The following is a 26237-nucleotide window of genomic DNA, read 5'->3' on the forward strand; positions in this document are numbered from 1 at the left end:
TTGAGCGTTGTGGTTAAAACCTATGGCATAATATATCTGACGTTCGGTGGTTCTTTTTTCGAAAAACGCAGTGCAGTGTTGTAAAACGTCACACTGTTTATAAAAGATGAAGGATGAACAATACGAGGACACCTGCTTATCATGGAAAGAAATGGGCGTCAGGATGTTATGGTAGATTATTATGAATATTACAAATCACATACATTTGTCGTGTTGTTGTTGAGTAAGTAAAGTCCAACCAAGCTGATCTAAATTGACTTACATAAATATGCTTGCTGATCCCGCAAACGTTTTGCAAAATAAATTAAAGTTTTTAATTAACAAATAAAAAAATAAGGGTTGATCGTAAAGTGGTGAAAATTTAGGGTTGTATTTATTTTTGTATGCTGTATCATAATAAAATAAAAACCAAAAAAATTGTCTAAAAAATAAAAAATAAATTTAGAGGCCGACCACCCTTATCACTTAGGGGTATGGAAAATACATAGTAGCCGATTCTCAGACCAACTGAATACGCATATTAAATTTAGTAAAAATCGGTCAAGCCGGAAGGGCCAAGAGGAGTACGGTAATTAACATTGTGACATGGAAATTTTGTATATTAGATAATCAAGAGAAACAAGTATAATTCTAGATTAAGTTAACATTAAATTTCTAGATTTAATTTAATTAATATGACCAAAAACTAGAGTAAGAGAGTGAATACAAGGCAGGATATATTGATTTGATTATATGATACAAATACATTTCCTCGGAAAGCCGAAGCAACTATGGTATCAATGTTCATTATCACCTCAATGTTATTGAAAGGCTATTTATTTCTAATTAAGTGTAACGCCGCATATAGCTAGAGAACGTTGGTTTCTTTGCCACTTAAATATTAGTATTTCCGCGCTTAGCGCACGTAACACCTGAGGCGACGTCTTTGAATTTCTCACGTGTCAGAGCGGGGCTGACGTTGCGGCCTTGACACTCGTAGTCGCCATATGGCGTCTGCTTTGGTACATGATAGCTTCCGTATATGGTACAAAAATATACTAGAAAATCACAAGCACACGCCAGAAAGAAAAAAATAATAAATTTTAACAACGGTATAGTACACGACGCAAAGATAATATAAAAATATTCACTTAAAGGTCTTTAAAGATTACTTCTTCTTTTCAGCTGATAGATGCCGATAGATCGCTGCGATGACTGGTTGCCCCACCTGTGGCTTCCCGTAACCTTGATTATGTCATCCACCTAGTTGAGGACCTGCTCACACCGAGTCTACCGGTTCGTGGTCGCCGTTCGAGAACCCTTCGGCCCTAACGGCCATCGTCTACTGCGCGGGACCTCTTCATTTCTGATACGATCTCGCAGCACAGCTCCTAGCATAGCACTTTCTTTAGCTATTTACGACATTATTATTGCATAAAATTCCCTAAAATAAAATAGTATAATAAAAAAAAATATTTAACAAGAATAAAAATCATGGATTTAAAGAGAAAGTGACACAATACTATGATTAAAAAAAAATATTGTTTACGATCAGAATTTTCAGTCCCCCAAATAAAGCCATGCATGTATTATGCCTGGCGCAACTGCTGCAGAATTGAAAATTAAAAAAAATATGTAGGCTTTATGCCTTATGTAATGTATCATCTGTGCCGTCGGAACATTTGGTAGTTAATAATTAAATTCCTTATTATAGTTATTACACTACGAAGAATTACGGGCCGCGGTTGTGCAGTGTAATTGCATCGCGTAATAAATATCAGATGCCGCACTTTTGTGATATTTAAATGTCGTTGTGATTAATCTTGGTGCTACGATGCCGAAATATCAATAAAATTATCGATATCATACACTCGTATTTATGTATTACTTTACTCAAAGTTATAAAACATTTTTGTAACTAGAATAAATGTGTATAGGAAGTTATCACAATACCCAAGCATTGAGCGTGTATATGAAGATTATGAAATTAACATAATCATGATCTCGCTCAATTCATCGTACCGGCTGCACGGTGTTGAGTGTCGTCATTTGCAAATCTCTCGCCTCCCGTTGTTTCGGAAGTGGCGTCGAGTCTTCATCGGTAAACAGCTTTTAAGATGTTTTGTTTCATAATGATAACACGTACTAAATGATGCTTATCAAATTTTTATTTTATTTTCTAACATAACCATCTTCTTAATTATTGAGAAGTAAATTAAAATTATAGAAAAAGTTCAAAAACTGATATAGCCACAAGTCTGCTTTTATGTATGACTTGAAGAAATTAATAATACGATCGATTAGCCCAGTAAGAATGAAATAGTGTGATTCTTTAGCCCAGCAAGAACAAAATGGTACGATTCTTTAGCACAGTAAGAATAAAATATTACGATTTTTTTTAGCCCAGAAAGAGTAAAATAGTAATATCAGGCTCCCTACAATCAATACACCATAGCAATATTTTCACTGTTGCTAACCACGAAGGTAGTCGCTGAATTGGTACCTACTTACATCGCCTTTATATGAGACAGACAATATATTAACAATTGTATTTGTCGAACAGATAAAAAAATATTTGTATTACATTTAGATGCCAGTACGCGTGGTTAGCCAGTGAAAACAGGTAACTATTAAAGTTTATCAATGAGCTAAAATAAATGTATCACTTGCTTAAAAAAAATTAATTGCTAGAAGGATACGGCAACAATGACTAGTTAAATACGAGTACTAAACGTAAAGGGTCATATTAATTATTTTACTTGATTCACATCATTTATTTACTACGTCATTAAACAAATGAACATTACGGATATTGACAAACATTTCCAAAATAGCTTTCGAATACATTGTTCATAAATAGATTTATTCAGTTCAGTACCATTGTTATCACCTGTTGAGCTCTACTCTTGATTCGCTGTTAATGCATTGTTCTAAATTACAATAAAAACTATGATTATTCTAGGTTTTTTTGTGTATACAGTAAACATTAGAAATATATGTTAGGCCTATATTATTTTTTAAGTACAAACAATTGGTTTTAACAGGCTAATTAGAGACAAGATTCCTCGTACAACCGTGACCAGCGTGCCGGTTCACTCACGCCGATCTCTGCTCCAATAACTTCGCTCTAGGGTCCATTCCTTGCGCAAAGCCTTTAAGACGTTCATTTTACGAACGAATATCTTAAATATCCTGATGCAAACGTAATAATTATCTGTGGCTATGTAGGAGAAGTACTTAAATTGTAGGTAAGATATTTTTCTCTATGGAAATTTTATTTTAGGTTTAAAAATAATGGTTTACTTTGATATATAACCGTTAGACAGCATAATCCATTTCTTATCTTAGGAAGTATCTTGTAAGAGACAATTTATAATCAATTAATTTAAATTAAAGAAAAAGCTAATGGATTGTATAATTTAATACAGATGATTTATTTAATATTCATTGAGAACTCTTAAGGAAAATACTGAATAGAATGATCAACAGATACTAGCAATAGAGATTGCTAGTATTCGTTTATCATTCGACTGATTCATTGAAATTTCATAGATTAAATTGATTAAGGAAAAAGTTCCTTCGAATTTTAAAAGTATATTCAAGTTTATTTACATTTAATTATATAGGTGCCATTTTGTTTCACGAATTTATGGCATCTTCCAATATTTTGCACAACTGCATCATGTCAATACTTATATGATGCTGTTGCGCAAAATATTGGAACATTTGATGAAGAAAACACTATAAGTAATTTTAACAGTGATCTCTTGCCTGCCACTGCCTTAAGTATTCTGAAGAGACTGAAACGGATGGAATAAAATTTTACTAACTTGTTTCTCTCTTTCAACTATACCAACCAGATACAAATAATACAACCAAAGATATTTCATTACATGTTCATACATAGTTTTTGCGAGTAGACTTTTTTACTTTATCTAATAGAATAAAAATAGCATATGCGAAGTTAAAAAAAAAGGTAAAGTGATGGGCGAAAACTACGCCGTGTCCCCGCTGACCGGACCGACGGCAATGGCAAGCTGCAATAAGATCTTGTCTGGCGCACGGAACCATGTCGCCTCTCCACGGATATCGGGTTTGAATGAGACCAAACATCGCGCAGTACAAAACCTGCCCGCTTCTGTCAGCGTAGTTATGTCATATTTAACGATTGTTTATGAAAAGTGGTTCAGTTTATTATATCAATAAATAGAAAATATTTTCAAAACTTTACAACATACAATTTAAAAAAAAAAAACCTCTTTTTAATGAACAGAAAATGTATATATTCAAATTACAATTCAGAAATACTAACTTGAATGTGTTTTTACACACTTTAATAAGAAAAACATATATTGTAGAAACATCTGAGATATATATAAATTCATTTAAAAAATGCACCCAATTGATGTAATCTTTGTAAAATGTTTCTTGAAATGTAATTATTGGAATCAAGTTGCGATTTAAGCTAGAGCAAGAATCATTTGATAGATGGTCATTGATACTGCTACCTTTAAAAATAACATATCGTTATTACGTAGTAATAACCGTAATATTTTACTATATAACGTCTGATAAAACAAACAAACATCTAATATATTTAAAATAATAATAATTACCTTTACAAATTGTCTAAATTATAAAAAAAATGTTAATTATATTTAAAAAGTGAATATATCACGATGGTAATGGAAACTACACCTTCTTGTATCGTGACAAGTAAACACACCTTTTTATTTTTATTACGTAATATTGTTAATATACTATATAAAAACTTTTCTCCGGTCAAGTCATTTAAATTACGGGACTGTACGAAATATAAAAAAAACTATGCAAGTATTTATCAATTTCTAGAAACTTAAGATTCGCTAAATTCAACAACAACGTCACACATGTATAGTTCACGGACCCTTCTTTTCCGTGAACTCTTGACCCATGAAGCTGTAAAAGCCTTAGTGCTAACAGCACAAACATCGAAACAATACAACACGTCACACATTCGTTAAATTTTCAAACATGTAGACGCTTCTTTAATATAACAATAATTTTAAAAATTTTTAAATTTAAAAATTTAAAAATTTTAATTTTAAAATTTATTTAATTTATTAATTTAAAAAGCGAGTCAAAGAGCACTATTTATCGCTAGTTGTCTAGTATATATAATATTTTTAGTTATATATGTTATATATGTATTTATGCTTATATTATGTATATATATTATTTATTATGCTTATTTATGTAAGTTTATAATATGTAAGTATACATTTATGTTCATGTTAAGTATATAATTATGGTCAAAAGTCGTATCTATTGTAAATATTTCAATTTAATTATTGTGCACGTTGTGTCTGCCTTACTTTTTATGAATCTCCTTCCGTAGGCCTACTGGAAGAAATTTCTGGTTAGAAATAAGTAGTGCCTGTTGTGTCAGTTATATTTGTATTGTTACTTTAGTGTTTTTATTGTGTACAATAAACTGTTAAATAAATAAATAAATAAACAATAATAAATAGATGTAATAATGTTAAATAGTATTTATAGAGGAATCCGACGTATTTTAAGTTTGACTTTAATAGGTGTTATATATTGCACATCATTTGCAACAAATATATTGTTCGATACATAATACTTTGTAACACCATACTTTATAAGAAATAAGGGAACAATTTACAAGATCGTTTATGATCTAATTATAAACTCATGTTCCCCTTCGCATTCCATTCGTGCCTGTCTCCACTACGATATGCGAACATGTCTGTCTACAAGATATAGAGTTTTCATATCCGTGACCCGGTGTCTAACAACCCTGAAATTAAAGTCCTTATTTCACTACCCATCTATTTTAATCCAGACGTCTAAAAAGGAATAAAAACGAATGAATAATATTGTTAGAATATTCCAGAGTAATCCGGCAATTTCACTGGCTACTTCACTAAGCTTTCAGAGCGATGTATTTGTGTTCTTTGATATAAAATGTGAATATAGACCCGGAGGCTGAATGCATCGCTTTTCAGTCGATATTTCATCTCAGCATGTTTGAGACGGAATTTTTAAGCCGTCGCTCACCAAACGGCTTTTGGTCGTATTTCCGCATACTCGGTATAGAGTCGAGCTTACGAAATTTATGTCTAAACATTTTTTTCTCTTTTTAATTTTGTTAATCCTATACGAATAATCCGAGGAGACCTGAACTAAGAATATAAATGGGACAGTCATAATTTTGTATTACATAATCTTTTTTCCACACTTTATATATTTTCCTTTTTATAAATATGTACCAAAATCTAACATAACAAAATGGATGACAAGTCGTGTCAGTGTGTGACGACGGGTGAAGGCCAAGCTCCCTGCCCGCCGACATAAGCATGTTAGCTATGATAGGATCGCACTCAACCGCTAAATTATCCACTTCCGTAGTGGCCATCGATGAACAGGCCACTGCGCGTTCGGCTTTTAGAGATAGAAAATTTCGTAACTGATATCAATTTGTAAATTAAAATATACGATATACCATGGATATACCAATTTCATATTCGATATTTAAATATAAATAATTCGAATACGTTTCAGGTAATATATAAATAGCTATTCTTAAAACCAAAATACAGTATCGAAATTTGTTATGTAAACAATCATGTGTTGGAAACATTTAGGAGCAAAAGCAGCAATCTTCGTCCAGAGTGGTTTATATAAAATAAAAAAACAAGCTATTAGTAAAACCTTTTTTGTACAATTACACTATTACAACTGGCATGTCATAATGCAACAAGTTGTAACGATTAGACAATTAAATTACCAAAAATATCGATCATTTAGAAAAAAAAAATTCGGTAATATTTGTATATCTACAGAACAATTGCATTTAGTAGTTGACACCCTACGGCTGAAATGATGACCATATTTATATATTTGCTTCTATATGATTCGAATTATAATTAGGTGTAAAGACACTTCAGTTGTAAAGAACAAATATAAGTTTTGTTGTTAATAATATTTATTTAGGTTATTTTCGTACCGCATTAAAATGAATGTTTACTTACATATGGTAAGTATGATAGCTCAGTTTGTTAAGATTATAAGCGTAATATGTGGTAAAAAAATTACCGAATCGAATAGACGTTAGAAATAGAAATCAATCCACAAAGACATTACGAAAATTGCGAACGTCATAAACAGACTCGTGCTTATTGTAGATGTCATTAGTGATAAAGTTCTAGTACGAGGACGTTGGAGTCAATTTCTTTAATGAGAGCGACTTCCACCGACGATTGCAAAGCGGGCGCTCGTAAACTTTCAAGGCTTACATAAATTTGCTTATTCCGTATATAACGTGCTTTAAAAATATAATTTATGAAGTTAAGCCAGAGATTTTTCATAAAGTAAATTATATTTTTGGTACTTCTACAATCGTCACCACTCTCCGTTCCGTTTTTCTTAAATAACAAGAGTTTTTTAATAGTACACAGGACTAAGCATAAAATTATTAATAATATTATCACCTGCCTACGCGAGCTAGTCTATGGACTCATGCATCGTTTAGCAGGATAAAAAAGTTAACGTGTTTATATATATATATATATATATGTTTTAAATATTTTCTTGCAGACTTAGTCGTTTAAATCATTTTTAATCTACCATACTGAGATAGGAAGTGTCTACAAATGTGAACGTTGTTAATTTAAATATGGAACTTACATCTGTGTAGACCGTGTAATATAAACAACACGACTATAGGTAAAAGCTGACGTTTGCGTTTAGAACACGTGTTACCTGAACGACACACGTGTTCCGCTTTACAACATACGCATGAATCTATAAGTAACAGTTTGATAAGAGGTTACTAGAGTTTGTATTTAAAATTTACAAATTATCATTATACTCATTATTTTAGCACGCGAAACCACTATTAGACACAGACAATCTTATTTAGGTCGTCGGAAGATATTGGACGAAGGCTGCTTGTCCAGCACTGGACATTTTAATAATTAAACACTGACACTAATACATATTTTATTTACATACATAATAAAATTTTCAGGCGAGGCGGCAGCCACAAATCTTAGGTGACTCCATTGAAAATTAAACATTGAATAATAAAAATGTTACTCTGCCAAGGACAGATTTTTAGTAACATCATTTAAGACTTAATATGTTATAACTATCGTATGAATGTTCCAATAAAACAACAACGATGTTATGTTAGACCATGTGAAATTGCAAGTATTAATCAGTGCGTAATAAAGACGCGTGGAATAATATTAATAATACTATAGAGATCTATTCACGAAACTATTGCATTGTACAATTGGACCACTTTTTGAACGTTAATAGCGCAAAGATTTCTCTTAATAGAGCGGATTTGAAGCACTGTCGGCGACGCCACTGCAATGCAGGTTTCCGGACTAAAAACTTTAAAAAATATATGCGCCTTCTATATTATTCGTGTATATTTTGTACCGGTACCAACTTCTCCGTATTCAAATAAAACTTTTTACGAATGCGATATCTTCAAAATTGGTATACCTTATTGGTATGTTCCTATTACGTTTATTTAACCTGCGGATTTGAAAAGAGAAAAAATATTTTAGAAGGATAAAACTCTGACTGTACTGTTGCGAATTATTTTGGACGGATAGAGAGTAAATATTTATTAATATTTTTTATTCATTATCAGTAATAAAGAATTTAAAACTTTGATGGCTCAAAAGACTGAATAAACACTGTCATAGATAATTAATAATACGCCATTAAAATATCCTTAACGCCCCGTCTTCGTCGTCCTGTCAGTAAATAAATGTCTAGTGCAAAGCATAGGCCTGCTCTAAAGATATTTATACGGGATACACCATAATCGCCACGCTTTGCAGGTGAGTTGACAATCATAGTTTGGTATTATACGCAGAGGAAGCCGCTGCCCATCCTCTGGAATCATGTTTGCGAGCAGTAGTAATCCTATATAATTAATGCACAAGTGTGAATTACATAAGACTGCTTCCCGGGAATCGAACCTAAGACCCCTTCTATCGCATGGCTACCGTTGCACGCAGTCATGTCCCGCCTTTTTTCTTTTTAATTTATAACTTGATAATTTGACAACTAGGCAGAATAAAACTAAACATATTTATTGTCAATTAACATAGTTTATGATATACTTAAAAATAATTAAACATTGTAGTTTACTTTTTTATATCTATTGCCATGTGAAATAAGATATCCAATGATTAATTATTTTATACATGTTTTAGTGTATAGAGTATGTGATTGAAGAATTTTTATTTCTGTAAAAAAATCTTATATTACCCACATTTATCCTTACTTCTAAAAATTCATAATTTGCAAATTGCATTAAAAGTTTCGACACATGCAATTACTGTCACTAAATTATTTATCAAAAATACCGGGAAAGATTTGCAACAAAGAATAATTGGTAATCTATACAGATATCGCATGGGCATCACTGACTAATTGGACTATGAGATCATTGGCGACAGGCCGACAGCCGAGTGGTTCCCAGGTCTCAAAATAGCGTATCTAACGCGTGATTCATTTAAAACAGCACATTTCGTACATGGTGCGGCAAGGAACGGTTATGGCGGGGACCCTTCCTTTCAGTTCGTTGCTCCTCGATTGTTGTGCGTTACATCGGGACAACGTCTGCATTACGATCGAAATTCATTATTATTTGCTCTTTCTTTTTTTTAATATTTTTTATTACTAATAATACTGGTTTTATATGTTATTTTATACGTTGGTTATAGGTTTGAAAGCTTTAGTTTCCAATAACCTCGCATAAAGTTATTAATTTGGAACATTATTTTTTTCCCGAAATACAAACAAAATCATGCATAATTACAAACACTTCCATTGATTTGTTATATGTGTGAAAGCTCTAAAGGTTTAAACGTGTAACTACTACTACTAAAATCTGTGACTAAAATCATTACCAACCACTGAAACGTTACAATATAATTCATTTGAATCCGGCTAGTCAATTACTTTAAGCTATACAATATCTGCAAGGACATATAGTAAACAGTAATTAATTTACGTTATTTATGACTTTTAAAACGATTATTTAAGCTTTACATTCCTCTATATAATAATTTAAATTTATCTAATTTCACACCTAAAATCAATCAGACAGTATATACTTTTTATTTATCAAAGAAATATTTATGTAAAGCTACTATTCCTAACAGTTATAAAATTGACGGATCATGAACAGGCTTCACATATAAACCAATACGGCGAAACTTGCTTACCTTATTTGTTATCGTCGGAGACGTAACCTCCATTATAAACCACTTACGAGTTTCTGTCGTTCAAATAGCAATATTTAGCACTTCTCGAGTATCAGCAACAATCACGGAATCGTTAGAGGACGCCCATTTAGAGTGTACTTACACAAGTCCACGGGCGAACTTGCTTGTTAATTCTTACGTAAGCGTGACCGTCGGTACGAGGTGCGCATAAAACGTTCGCAATAAGGCAAAGCCGTCCACTACGTCCGGGAAAGCTAGGAAACTATCGAGCCGTTCTCGTCACATCATCGCCATTAAAAGACTACCTGCCTCCTATTTATATGCAAAACCGTAGCACGGATCCGCTAATAAAACAGACATGTAATTTTAATTGCTACTGTTGATATAAGTCGCTGTACAATAATTATTCAAAGTAGTTTAGCCGATTAAATAAAACTAACACATGAAATTAATACCTGTATGATATTTCAATATGTATTAAGCAACACGTCAGAATCATGTAAATGGAAATAATGGTGCCCAAATTATTAAAAAAAACATTTTAAAAATATTTTGGGAACCTTTAAAAAAATTAATAAAATATTTATCAACTTCTTAAATATTATTATAATTTAATTTTAAATTAAAGGCTTCGATTACAGGAAAGTTTAATTTGATTATTGTTTCATCTTCTCAGGTTAGTTTGATGTTCTTCTCATTGCGTACCCTAGTGATCACTTTAAATAAACGGAAGTACATAGTATACGTACGTATGATACTTCTACTAGTGTACTGAATCATAACGATTTATCTACAATCAACAGGCTTAGAGGCTTAAAATTTTGGAAGAAATATTACGTTTCGGATTTCACGAAATTTTACCCTTAAGTAGAGTTCAGAAAACATTTGTTAAAATTTTAAATTAGTAAAATGCTAATTTATCATATATTATTGTAAACTAATAACTAAATGTTATAAATATTATAGGTTCTCTAGAGTAAACCAATGGATTGCAAATAAGAACCTATTTTTCCAAAAGACTAAGCAAAAGGTCGGGTTACAATAACTCAAACCAAAAACGAATTTTCGCAACATTTTGTCAGAGACGCGACATTACGGCGCCTTCACTTGCAGGTTAAAAGCTCGGTATGTTTTTTTAGTAACGCAATATAAAGAGATTGCAATCGAAATATAACACGATGTGTAACAAAATAAAAGCTAAAGATCGTAAGATCGATGACCCGTAAAATAAGTAATCCTGACCTTGTTTATCTGGGTTAACTTTGTTAAAGTTATTCTGGTCCCAATATTTGATACATGCAAAGAATTCTTTGACGTACAACTATTGAATAGTTTACTGTGCAACTTCTGCAATATTCTAAAATATTTCACGTACCACGAGCCTGAAATTTATTAATCTTTGACATTCTTGGATTCAAGCAACAAAGCGTTTATGATAAAATTTTACGTGCTATGACTCTGTGTTATAGAACATTGACCTTAACTATAAATTTATAGCCACTAAAATGGTTTTGAAGCAATGTTCTATATGAGTACGAATAAGATTTTCTTCGTCATTTCATTTTTATAATTTCAGAATGTTAAAAGTACTTACTGTTGGCGACTGACTGGTTCTTTTAAAACCTCTTTGAATTTTTTCTTGTTTTTTTTTAATACTTTTTATATTGACAGTTGGTGCCGCTATGAAGTTTTGGCTCGTTAGTTTGTCAGTTTATTGTTACGTATTATTTTACTGTTACCTACTTTTGTAAAATTATAATCAAAATACCGCCATTATTTTAATTTATTTAATCCATTTATACAGTTCACACGCTTGCCAACGCTTACTTTTGCAGTAATTAAGTTCAAAGGCATCCTGAATAACCTCGACTCGGTCTATTACTTGAATTATAGCTAGATTGGGAGCCCATCCAGTCCTCAGGTAACTAAGGCAGATGCACCAATGCTAAGGTTAAGTCGTGGTGGAGTTGTCTTCATCCGGAAACATTTGAATAATTCAGATAAATATAATTCCCGTGCTATGAGTTTGTGAAAGACATCGAACCTTGTGTAAACTGTAAACAGTTACTGCTTTATGACGCCCCTCGTCGACGTTAGAATATACGCATGTATCAATAAAGCGAACCGGACCGAAATACGCCAAGTCAAATAAACAGATTACAGTTACTGCAACTAAATATTCTGCTGTTAACATGTGGTATTTGCTATATACATTCAAGTAGGCTGTCCTTGGATACGTGTTGAATTGGCTACAGTCCAGTGTAATCGGAGTATCGAAGACCAGATTAACGAACCTGCTATATTAGAGACTTGCGAAAAATGCATGCACACTGCTGTTGATATGGAACCCGTCATACATGATTCTATTACAATTTACGAACCATTAATTTTCTATTGAAAAGAATTTATTAGCCTGGGCTGAGTTTAGTTTCTGAGGGCTTAGTTTCTGATCAGACCGTGGTACATCTGGTGGTCAAAGATCCGCTTCCGAGCTCCTGCTAGGACAAAAGATTAGTGAAGACAGCATCGCCTCACTTATAAATGACGATAAAGATGGGCCTGCGTTTCTTAAATACTGCAGGGCCGTTATTGAGGACGTGATCTCATATGAAACAGTACACATAAATAAATCAGGTCGGGTAAGCATGTAAAAACAGGTGGAAATGAAAATAAAATTACACAATAATTGTAAACAAAATATGAAGATAATAATAATATACATAAAAAATAGATATAATGTAATAAATTTTAAACTCTTGGCGTGAAAAAATGTGACAACGATTAAAAAATAAGAAAATAAAGCAAAGTATTAATAAGTATAAATTGTCCAAAGCCTGATAGTTTCTGTATTTACTCACGGTTATTATGATATTGCTGTTTGCCCGTTCGTGTTCATATTTTGATGGGAGTTACATGGAGTGACCTCGTATTAGGCTGTCATTTGAATCACGTTTAGGATTCCTATTCGCGTGTGCCCCAGATGGCCGATTATCGCCCTAATCAGTTTTATAATCGGATAACCAAAAGAGACTTACTACCAGGTAGGTATACCACAATTAGAACATCTAATATATAAAATTCTCGTGTCACGGTGTTCGAACTTGAACTCCTCCGAAACGGCTTGACCGATTTTTACCAAATTTTACATGCGTATTCAGTATGTCTGAGAATCGGCTACTATCTATTTTCCATACCCCTAAGTGATAAGGGTGGTCCACCCCTAAATTTTATTTTTAATTTTTTTAGACAATTTTTTTGGTTTTTATTTTATTATGATACAGCATACAAAAATACATACAAACCTAAATTTTCATGCCTCTACGATCAACCCTTATCTTACATTTGTTAATTAAAAACTTTAATTTATTTTGCAAAACAACGTTTGCGGGATCAGCTAGTAGACGATATAATAAAGATCGCGGGCAGCGCAAGATCGGTCAATGAAGCGATCTTTTGGTGGCCTATGCCTTCCAGTGGACGTCTATCAACAGCTATCAATTATTGAATGGATGCTATAACTGTGGAAAATTGTGTTAATCTTTTTTATTACCGTTTTCAAAGGTATATGTCTATTTTGTTAATATTAGGTACGTAACTAAGTTCTCTATCATAATATCTAATATAAATGTATTTGTACGCCGTGTAATTTGAGTTGAACTTTTACCAGATTCCGTGGAACTAAAACCATTGCCCTGAAAGGCATTTGACAATGAACCGTATCCATAACAATGCCATTTACATTCAGGTATAATAAAATGTATAATAAAGGTCAACGTAAACCAGGCCACCCGAGGCGAGGCGATTTCTAAGAGTATAAAAGCGCTGCCATGTTTTGATAGTTCAAACACACCGAAAAGCTAAACTCTGTATAAATATGCTTTGCTACTAGATGATCGTAATTAATTACGACACAATAATCGTAATCATTGTTAACTATAGTATTTATTATGTAACAGATTAGGGATTACATATCTTTGTGGTTAGAGTATCTGACTACTGCATCTAGAATATTATTTATAACATTAATACTTATTAGTCTGACCGTAAATACTGCTACAATAAAAAACATATTATATTTTAATTAAGAATCTTTAATTCTTATTTGAATAGTGTGTTTACTATTTATATGCCAAGCGGTGTTAATTTTTGTGATGTTAAAATGAAGTTGGGTGACAAAGAGAATCGAATTACTGTTATAGCATTACAGTGAAAAATTTTACACTTTCCAAAAAACTAAAACTTTCATTACACACAGTTGAGTTTCCAGAGGATGGGTAGTAGCGTCATCTACATGCCATAATACAACATTCTTTATTATATACTCCCAATAGATATCTTTGGGAGAAACCTATGCTGTGAAGTGAGAGTCTCTGAACTGAAACTACAAAAATTTTTTCAATGAAGATATTGCCTGACTCTGTTGATACCTTAACATAACCAACCCTTAACGTTTAAAGGACAGCAAGATCAATTTAAATGACATTTATACATTCTATTGTTTATTTTATTATCGTATAACGTAACATACGTTACAGTAATAGATATTTTAACTCATACAAAAACGAAGTAAAAACCAAGTGAAACATTTTAGGTTCGCTTGAAATCTGTATGCTTAACGTTTATTAAAATTTTATTGTAAAATCTATTACCTACTATATTTTTATTTTAGCCTAATCTGGTACTGTTGTCGGGTAAAAGGATCAATGTTTTAAGCTGCGATTGCTATTAGCTTTAAATGATCAAGTACTTTATCAAAAGAGATATTTTGTAGAAATATTATAAAAATATGGAAATTACAATTTATAAGAGGCATTCTATTATTTTGGCTAACAGATGTCGTGTAATATAATAATCCTTTTTTTTAAGGTTACAGATGTCAGAAAATAGTTGTTTAGCTGTCGTTAATGTCGTATGCGCCGTGCCGTACCTGCACTGGATTGGCAGTTCGGCTCAGTCCCACGTACCGCGAACATTACTTATTTTTGACTTCCACGCATTACAGTATAGTTAGTTTTATATGGAAAACAGTAAGTATACACGCTTCCATTATTTTATCGTAATGGTGTTTCATTGAGTTAAATTCAGCCGTAAGGGAACAGTACAAACTTTTATAAAACTATTGCTCTGATAGATCCCGTTCTTTTTAGTTTGCACTTCCTTTCTCTGTGAATATAAATTTGTACCTGCAGTTAATTTACAATAACAATACCAACTTGTTCATTGATTTTTAGAAAATTATATTAAAATAACAAAAATCATTTACAAATAGAATAATTTATTTTTCCTAGTATAAATATAAAATTAAGTTCGCAAGTCATGAAGTCATTTTTTTGTAGAGAACGAAATGTTTGCCGTTAGGCCCCGAGGCGGGAGCGCAATCCGAACAAACCGCAGTCCTCGATACCGCTGCCGGGTTGCGACATCCCTCAAAGGAAAATAGGCCACGAAGCGCCGGGGAAATACTTCGCAGCGAAATTGAATAGAAAACGTTTGTGGAAATGAAGCTTTGTTGAAGGGATGATTTTCTGGTTTAGGAAAATTAATACACTTCAAGCTTGCAAATGAATAAAAATTAAAGTACTTTAATTACATTCTTATATTCATTATATATAGTTTTTTTTCTTTCAACTTATATACACTATAGACAAAAATCAATGTTTTCAGAAAAAATAACAATGCATGTTCAAAATTCGAATTGCAACGATATAAAATTAATTATTGTTTACTATTCGTCCCTGCAGACTTTTTACATCGATAGTTTCAGAGTGGTCACTGCATAGAGTGATTGGAAATCGGTTAAAAAGCTTTAAACCTTTTTATTGACACGCGCTATACATTCACCCCTTTAAAGCCTTTATACATAAAACCATTCACTTTCTATTATTCAACCCTGGACTATAATGTAGAAAACTTAAACTCGTCGAGTAAGCATATGTTTCTTTAGATAATGTTTACGTTCGTACAAAAGAATCCAAGATATTCATAAAGATTCTATTGCTCGATTTAAATAAAATAGTCAATAAATTGTAAATGACTTCATAGATGATAGCAAACCTTCAGAACTTTATGTTCGCCTCCAGGCTATTTTAATGTTTATCCAATATACGTAATTTTATAAGATTTTAAAAATACTTGTATAGTGCCGCTGCGTTTCTTCCGCTAGTTCTTTCAGGGTCTTTGGCTTTTATCATCCAAACATGTGATAAACACTATTTGACGTCAAAAAGAGATGTAATCAATCGTATATTATACAAAGAATTTTTAAATTTAAATCAAAATAGCTATAAGATATTACATCGCGTGGTTGAAGTTAATTCCGTATGTATTAGAATCACATTGTTGTTAATAAAAACAATAGATCAGTAAAATAATGATCGCAAATTGAGTATTCAATAAGGCGCGTGGTATGAAACAATTAATCATTTTAAATATCCAGGCATGTAAAAAACCAGAGAAGTCTAGACAGATCCGGCAGGTCGTGACGTCATCCTCCGAATTCAATACATTTTTTGTGAAGATCATCCACCTACAAATTCGACATAAAAACTGTTATTATGTTTTTCTGCAGAAACATTTGCAAATTGGTTATGTATGTGCATATGTTCATATAGTTCAATGATTTTATTTTTATTGCTTGTGAATCTTACGTAAAAGTATTTTGGTATCTTTAGCATGTTGGTTTGCAATGGTAGTTTTGCATACATTAACTATAATGCAATTTAAGTTTCTTAAAACAATTTGTTTTGTACAAGGTGATTGGTTATGAGTTTTAAAGAGGTGAATGTATAGCTCACTTGTCAGCAGAAAGTTTTTTTACCTATTTCCAAACACCTGTATAAAGTGATTACTTTGAAATATATAACACTTGTTCTTAACTTTTGGCAATACTAATTAAATTAAATAAAATAAAATAGTTTTTATTTCATGAAGCTTCCCATATTTGTGGTATAATTGTCATCCATATTATGTATTCAGGGACAGTAAACAATAATTAATTTTAATACATAGTAATTATTTATAATTTCTGAAACCATTGATTTTTTGATAGGGTGTACCATACATTAATTGACAACAAATGAGCTATACATTCATCCTTTTAGAACTTTTAAAGCTATTTCAAATCATGCTCTATAACAGTAATTGTTTATGACAATAATTAACAATAATAAATCAAATCATAGCCATAAGTGCGTGTGATTAATTCGACAAACCAATATTGAAATTACATAGAAGGAAGTTATTAAAGAATAACCATTATAGTTTCACGCAAGGTCGTCGGTCTAAAAACGATGTAACGGGTTCAGTGTCCGGCTGACGCTCTGAGAACCGCCTGTTTATTTACTGGCTTACATTACGTTCTATGAAAATAAACGCCGAAGTACCCGCTGAGTTAAATATCGGGCGGTGAAGTTTTGGTGCGTTTACCTGCCCGTTGAACTTAACCGAAACGTAAACAACACTTATGTTAAGACCACGACTCGCCTGGGTTACGTTTATTTATTTTTCATATAAAAATATGTTGAGACTGATTTACGAGATCTATAAATTTTAATTATAAGCTTTTTGTTTATTTTAAGAGAGAATACACTGCTGCCGTTTCTCTTCCTGCACTGCCATTTTCGTACGTTAATATAAACAAGATTACTAATCCCTGGTTTTCTTATCTTGTTGACTGGTTATTTTATTATAATTTTTTTAATGTAAACTTGTCTCCATAGCGGTATAAACAGTTATTATTGGCTTAATGAGTCTTGTACTATACTATATAAATATAATTTAAATCATTTACTATAAATTTAATTTTCGTGAGTATTAAGGGGTATTAAGTTAAACGTAAAGACGCTAAGACGTAAAAGGGACATTAGATTCACGCCCGCTTAAAACCAGCTTTGGAAAGACTGGGGAGGGGAGGGGGGTTTGTAATGATGAAACGATGTAGTGTGTTCACTAGTAATGTAGTAAACACTATTTTATGCCAACGTATTTTTTATTAAACACGTTTCAACGTTAAAGTTTTAAAAAAATTGATGTCATATTATGAGCTTTTGCAATCTACCATTGACGTGATTTACAATGTCACTAAAATAAAATTATGCATAAAACAGATGTTTTTAATCTTATGAGTTATTATCATAGCCGGTATTAGTCAAAATGGAAATGTTTTTTACATTTTTTTTAAAATATAAATCAGTTAATTATTAATTTTTATATTTTAAATAGCACTTTTAAATGTATTTATCGTTTAATATTCCCAACCATAACTATTGCTTACGGATCGCAAAACTCTGTGGCTGAAAAAGCGGCACAATTAGGCTATCGTAGTATAATTTTATAAATGTTTCTTTAAGGCTTGATAAAGGTTCTTATGAAGTGGAAAAAGGAAAAACTGCGATGAAATTAATAATGTCAAAATTTCTTTGTCATAACAGCCACAGAGTGTAAGAAAAGCCTGTGAAACATCTGAAGTAAATGACGAAGAATGTCTGGTATCCTAAAGCATTACAATGAAAATGAAATTGCATTATTACTAAAGTCTTGCAATTTAATTGAAAATAAAATTATTATACGGAATATATTTTTACAAGTGATCGTTGTTTAATCGATTCATCGCTGTCGCTTTACCGATCTCAATGTGGTATTATGGTACGCAGTGGTTGCTGCTACCCACCCTCTGGACACTTTTTTGTGAACAGTGACAAGCCTATATAATTAATGCACAAAATGTAAATCACTTAAGATTGTATTCTGGGAATAGAACAGAAGTTAATAACTTAATCAATTAAAAAAAACATTATTGAAACGATATTGTTATTAAGAGAGTAAATCAATAATTAAGTAAATAACTTTGAAATACCTTTTATACATTACACTTTTTTTTTCTTGTGGACCGCGGTCTAGGTCAATTACATTTGACAATACCAAATCATACACGGTGGATAGTAATTTAATAAAAGATATCGTCTTTAATAGTTATGTTATGTTTATTATTTTATTGAATTGGAAAATAAAAAAAAATGGAAACTAAAAAATAGACAAACAACAAAATATATTTGATGCATTTTCAGCGATAAGTCAAAAACGACAATTAATATAACAAGTGCAGACAGATGTTAATGACGTGTGCCAATTAACAGAGGATGTTGGATTTCATGCCGTCATGCAGACCGAGCGCAAACTTAAATATTCAACGATTCCACTACTGCCGAAAATTATATAAATGTATATATATATTTATTATAAAAATAATATTCGCTTCCAAAACTTTCGGTCATATTCATTATTGTTCGGTAATGTTAACCAACAATTACAGCTAGTTTCCGGTTCAACTTGGGGTTTATAGATCCGGAGACAGCTAAATTTAATTCTATAAGCAAGTTGGCATATTAACTTGCCTTTTCTCTGTTGATGTTAATGTTGTTAGCCCTAAGGCATTTACAGTTTTATCGGTACTGAGTTCACGGAGGGAAGGGTCCGTGAACTAGAATGGCATATATAAAACACCAATACTCGATATGAGTATGATTTCCTCATAAAATCGAATTGTATATTGAACCTACTTTATATTTTTTATGAACCAATACACTCTTCTTCATTCAAACAATAATGTTAATGGATTATATTACACATGAGAATCTGATATGCATCGAGCAACATCATATAGTTATTTTTTATTTATGTTGACTGGTAGAGAATGCTTACAAGGCGTTAAGAAATAAATATGAATTAAAAAAAAATATTTAAAGAAAACTACAAAAGAGTTTTTCTTATTTATTATTGTAAAATATCTCAATAATTTAAAGTAAATATATCATTTATTACTTTTATGTTATAAAATGTATGTAATGCATGAAATGTTTTTTATTGTTACGCAATGTAAAAGTGGCACATTACCACATTAACTGCCGTGTTTATTGTAAGTTAGATCCTAACAATATGAATGATATAACGTGGATCATCTTTAAATACCATAGCCAGGAGATGATGGATCGTCTACTTTTCGGCATTTACAAGAATTTTGTTTAGTAATATCTTCAGTACTTTAATATATTAATATAAAAGATAAGAACGATTTTAAATTGAAGATTAATTGTCAAAGCGTTCTCTATTTAAAATAACCCGTCAAATTCAAAAGATTAATTAGCCGTTAAGGAAAATTGACTAAAACGACTGTAGCGTGCTCCATTGTTATTGGCTTACTTAACAAATCGGACATAATTACACTAACGTAACTGTAGTCTCTGTGTGGATGTTTCTTTACGGGTCCGTTAACCAAACGCGAGTGACTTCAAAAGCGACGCCACATTCAAATAGTCGGCGAAACTGAACGCTGACACGGAAAAGAAACAAGTGTAGATTTATATATCATATCGTGAGATTTCACGAGAGATATATTCGTTTTTTAATTGTAAATGATCGCTTAATAAGCGGAGCTTGTTATCGTACTTCTGAACAGCTATTGCGGTGGATTTTCCTCTCATCGCGAAGCGTTCACGCTTCGCCACTAATAATAATAATTAAAAAGAATATATCTTTTTACAGCCTTGTATTAATAATAGGATAGTATTTATGTCGATATTAATAACGCTTGATCTTGATGCCTTAAAAAAGTAAATTAAATAAGACTTTAAATCTTAATTTACCTTAATGTAACTATTATTATTAGTGGTTATATTATTATTTTAGTGTGCAATGACTAATCATTTCAATGCTATTGACGGTCAGACTATATTGTCTGTAAAATGTATTCAACTTGTATTTCATATTAACTAATGCTTAAATGGTTAAAGGAATATTTATATATACCATAAACAAAAATGTATCTATTAAAATCAACCTAATATTTTCTAATTGTATCATATTTTGCGGAAGGCTCTTAAAGAAATAATTTAAATTTTCCAGTAAAACTTATATTGCACCGTCGGTTAATTAAATCGGAAAAACAGGAGTCTTTTCGGCAGTAATTTTAGAAATAATTTTTTTTCATATGACCAACCGTATATTTCCTCTTCCCGCGTACGAAATATATCAACATTATTTATTTACGCACTGGAAAATAGAAACAACAATGTTTTATCAAAAAGTTAAAGAAATAACTATTTTCTTTCTATATATGTATATAAAAATTTCGTAAAAGTATAAGTATATACTTGAAAGATTTGTTTACTATTTTGCTTGGCAGTTATAACAGATTTACTTACATGTAAGTAAACAGAATGAGATGAGTTCATCCGTGTACATAGAAGGCGATAATATTTACTGGTCCGGTTGAGAAAACAAAAACCCTACTTTCGAACCGGTTTTATAGGCCGGTATGAATTGCGAATTACGATTTATGACAATTCCTATATAAAATTCTTAAAGTAATTTATTGGTTTTTAATGATACATCTTTATATGTAAATTATTAATTATACTTACACATTGACAACAGCATACAATGAGGATAATCAAATCCGAATATTATGTTAACACTTCAAAGTCACGGTAAAAAGTTGTTTGAAGTAAATAATTATGCAGTGTTCAAGTCTGGAGAGCGCGCACACGTCCGACTCCAGCGGGAGAGTGAACGTCACTGACTTAACCGGCAGAGAGGAGTTTGCCGGGAGGGAACTATTGCACTGTTAATTCGCAATATGCATTCATAAAAATACATGTGATTGTTTATTGCCTGTAAATACACACGTTGCATAGTAGCTCGCATGTACTAGTTTGATATTGTAAGAATATTCAGAGTGATGGTTATAGATGTAAATGCTTTAAAAAGGTGAATGTATTATAGCATTTATACCTATTTCTAATCATCCAGTTCAATGTAATCACTGTGAAATATGTAACACTTTTTTATTGGCATGCGAAAGACCAAAAACTGCTGGCAGTACGTACAGTTTAGTGGCAGATAGTAAACCATTACTATTTTTTACATTTAGTAATCCAAATTTTTAAAACTCTTTTTGCTCTATAATTATTACGTAATTTATTATCTTTGAAACCATTGATTATTGTATAGGATGTGCCTTTCATTATTTAAAAGCAGAGCATTCCCTCCTTTTACACCTATAATCCGGGATATTTTAAATATAGTTTAATAAATTAGTTAAGAATGTTTGCCTGACTTATATTTCAGCTGTTAGTATTATATGATTTTTTATGTTTGTTAAAGCGCATGGACAATTTTTAGCTCCTAATTCACATTACGCCTTGTATTCTATATTCTCGTATTAAATCTGTAGATTTCACAGTCTATTTTTCTGTCAAATTTCCAGCACGTAAGTAATATTTAGTTTAATGAAATGTAAGTAATTTACAGAACAGCGAAATATGTTGTAGAAACAAACAGAAAGCTTTCATGTGCCACAACAGTATCATAATAATAATGTGATGTAAAATAAACAATACGTGTTACTAGCCATTGTTTTAGATAGTTAGTATATTGGAAGCATAAGTCGGATAAAAATCAAGTTACATAACAATGTAAAAGTAACAATAACACATCACTGCTTTAGAATGAAGAAAATACCTTCTATAAACTTTGAAACACTGTTACTTTTCGCAACCAAATATGTAGAGTAAAATATTTAATATGAAACATACTCTGACTGTATTTCTGTATAAAAATAATTGTAGAATTTTGTTCATCCTTTTTTCACGCCTATAGATAAATAAAACATAAACAAAGGGTATTCAATATTGCTCAGCGATGTAACGAGCCAACCTCGACGCCGGACATAGCGTAAAATGAATAAGACTGTAGAACAGGCGCCGACACGAGGCGCGTCACAGGAAATTGCACAGGGGTTAGTGCTTACAGTTGATTGTTAGAACTAAATAACCATTTTCTTTTGAAATAAGTTTTGAGGACGACGGGATAGATAGTTTAATAGATCCTCAGACGAACGAAAGTAACCGATATAGCCCATCGGGTTGGCAAGTAAAATGATCGTCAACTACTCATATAGCGCACAAAAAAAATACCCGGAACGGATGCAAGGATAAGCGCAGCGAAGGTGGACAGGCCACCAGACAGACGTTGAACACAGGTTCCTTCCTATTGGTCTTATTAAAATATAGGCAAAAATATAAAGCGGGCTGATTGACATGAGGTATGATTACGTCAAAAACAACAATTAGCATAAGTTCAATTGTTAAAGAGAAATTTAAAAAAAATTCTGTTGGATTGTCGTTATCAGACCTAAAGTAAGTCTAGGAAAAATACCGTCAAAATATTTGTTAAGTGCGAAATATAATTTATCGTAGTTTAAATTTTATTTCAATTATATATACTTTTCTTTGCCAAAGGGAAATAAATAAACGATTCGATTGAATAGTGTAAAGTTTGATTTAGGACATAACAATAAATAAGACAGTCATGCTTTTTTATTCTTTTCTGTTTTCTTAAACTTATCTATGATATACGTGTTGTTTTTTTTTTAATTAATGATTATATTGTGTCTTGCTAAGTGAGCGCAAAAAACTCATTAATTCGAATAACGAATTCAGATAATTTTTTTCTATGTTTTTTGGTAAGGCACGAGGAAGGTGAATATAGAGAAAAAAAATTGGAAGATTGAAAAGAAGATTTTAATGTAACATTTTACAAACAACAAGAAAAATAATATTATTTTTCTAAAGAATTGTTTTTAATATTTTTTCATTTACGTTAATATGTGCTCTATATGATATATTTTGTCGACGTAGTCAAGGTCGTGTGAACTCGCTGGATGCGTGGATCGCAAAACCAGTCATCGTGGCGAATGAGACCTATGATATACAGATGGCGTCTATCAACTGAAACATTGACACAATAAAGTTATCACTCTTAAATACATTTCATTTATTCATTTTGTATACTTAAATACAGGCAAATAATTTAACGGGGCAGTTACACATAGAATTTACTATCGAACACCTACTATCAACTACCAGATATAAATTTCCGAATTTTTTGTTCACGGAACTAATTACGTCTCACGTCAATTTTTTGATCTTCATTGGCGTTAAATAGAAATCTGCTCGTACTGCAGTATACGCAGTTTTGTCGAAGCGAGCACCCGCGTGACCCAGATGCGGCCCGGCGGCGAGGCTGTGGACCGCAGAGGTCAGTGTGTAGCGAGCCTCACGCACCCCGGCCCTGACACAGAAACATGCTCCTAGATAGTTCATTCACACACATTCTATTTGCAGAAAACTTGTCATCACATCGTATTATATTGAGAACAATATTATTTAAAAAAATATGATTTCATTTGCAATCAGCTTTAGGAATCTTCTTTGTTTCATTGAAAATAACAAATAAAAAATCTAATCTCTATACAACGTGCGTTCATGATATGAATAATCTTAAAGGGCGATCGAATGAAAACACCGGATAAAATTAAACTGGCTTATAAAGTTAAGCCGGACAAAGAGCCGTCTGCTAATGTTTTGTTTCTCTGTCGGAATATCCAATGTTGTATATACGTATTCCACTTTTAGCTGAAAATGGCAAGTTAAAAAACTGAAAATCGCGACCTTTTTTGCGACATAGACGTATCAGCCTAAAATAGTTAATGTTCATTGAACACGCAACTTTATCGTGCAAAAAACAAAACGAAAAGATATTGCTAAATTGTATGGAGTGAAAGATTAATGTCGTAGTAGTAAAAAAAATGAAATGTAATTTCTTTGAGCCTTAAACATTTTTAGCATTGAATTTTATTCTATTTTAAGAATCAAAAAAAATAAATATTTTGAGATTTTAATTTATATATTGCCAGGGGGACTACTGACAATCAAAAATCGGGATAGATGGAGTGATATCAAACGAAGGAAGCTAGAATAAGTAGGTCACGACCCTCGGTTTTAGGGAGGAGCTACGCAAGAATTTATATCTTTTTTTTAAATGTAACCCGTGTTACAATAGATGCGTATTATAACTTGAAAATTTGTTCAAAAATTATTAAATTTTTCATAAATGTAATTAGAATTTTTTTCTGTTATTTTCTACTCTGGATTATTTATAGTAATAATTTTTACGCCACGTGAAAATGCCAGAGAGAACCCGAGAGACCAGAAATAAGTTGAGCTCTCTTGTTATGACATCCTCCAATTTATTTTATAATGCAAAGCTACAATAGTTCTAAGTACGCCCTTATCTCACTAGAGCTCACGAGGAAGTCAACCACACAACTATTAATATGTTAATAAGAACAAATTATCCTCAAGCCGTATTCTCGTTTAAAAAAAAATATAAGATGAATGTATTGTGTTACTTAGAGTTTTAAGTTAAATTGAAATATATTATTAATTAAATCTTATTATTATATAATAAATCTAAGTATTCAAGAGTTTTTACTTGATAGAAATTCAAAGAGTTTTGTTTGTTGACTCATTTGCATCGTTGATATTATAATGTATACATCAACACTGTTATATTTCATTTTAAAAAGGCCGGTGGTAGCTTACTACTTATAATGTTCAAATAATTGACGAATTAAAAGTGCGTGTAAACGCCTACTTGAACTCTAGAACAGCGTGGTAGATAATAATCAGTACATTAAAAGTCTAATAACAGCTATAATGAAAGTTGTATAACAAGTCTGATTAAGCTTTTCCAACAAACATGTAACAATTAATCAGAAAAAAACTAGAGAAAAAGAACTGTAATATCGTAACATCGATTGTCGATAGCACGATTCCCATAAAAGAGCGTAAATTCCGTGAAACACAAAAAAATCGTTGCGTACACGTAATAATAGACGGCGGTCCATGAATCCCACATTCGCGCCGGTTAAAACAAGAAATAAATAGGCTCATTGTTATCGTCTCGATTGGATGGGTGAAAGTTCGGAGAACAAATGGGCCTGTACGCCTCGCTCACCGTCAACGACTATGCGGATACAACGAGTGTATATAGACATCGATGTTCAATCGATTTAACTCTGATTAATTCATAAACGGCACTATGAAATACAATATCTTTTTTAATTTTTGTTTTCCAGTAAAATTTTTACATAAAGTGTTA

At 31.8% G+C, this 26237-nt stretch overlaps 1 protein-coding gene across 2 annotated transcripts in view; it reads right to left on the reverse strand.

Moving 5' to 3' along the window:
* Positions 1-26237, reverse strand: part of corn (cornetto) — a 77387-nt gene that overhangs the window by 34514 nt on the left and 16636 nt on the right. Inside the window, exon 1 of one of the 2 annotated variants that reach the window (XM_068773672.1) lies at positions 21656-21779. The exons of the other annotated variant lie outside the window; for it this stretch is intronic. The gene's annotated coding sequence lies outside the window, so the exon portion shown is untranslated. Of the gene's footprint in view, positions 1-21655; positions 21780-26237 lie in introns of those variants that run through there. 2 annotated transcript variants of the gene reach the window in all.

Source organism: Battus philenor, unplaced genomic scaffold, assembly GCF_028537555.1.
Source record: "Battus philenor isolate CCGP_79_NKW_IND1 unplaced genomic scaffold, ilBatPhil1.0.hap1 SCAF_6, whole genome shotgun sequence".
Lineage (NCBI taxonomy): Eukaryota > Metazoa > Arthropoda > Insecta > Lepidoptera > Papilionidae > Battus > Battus philenor.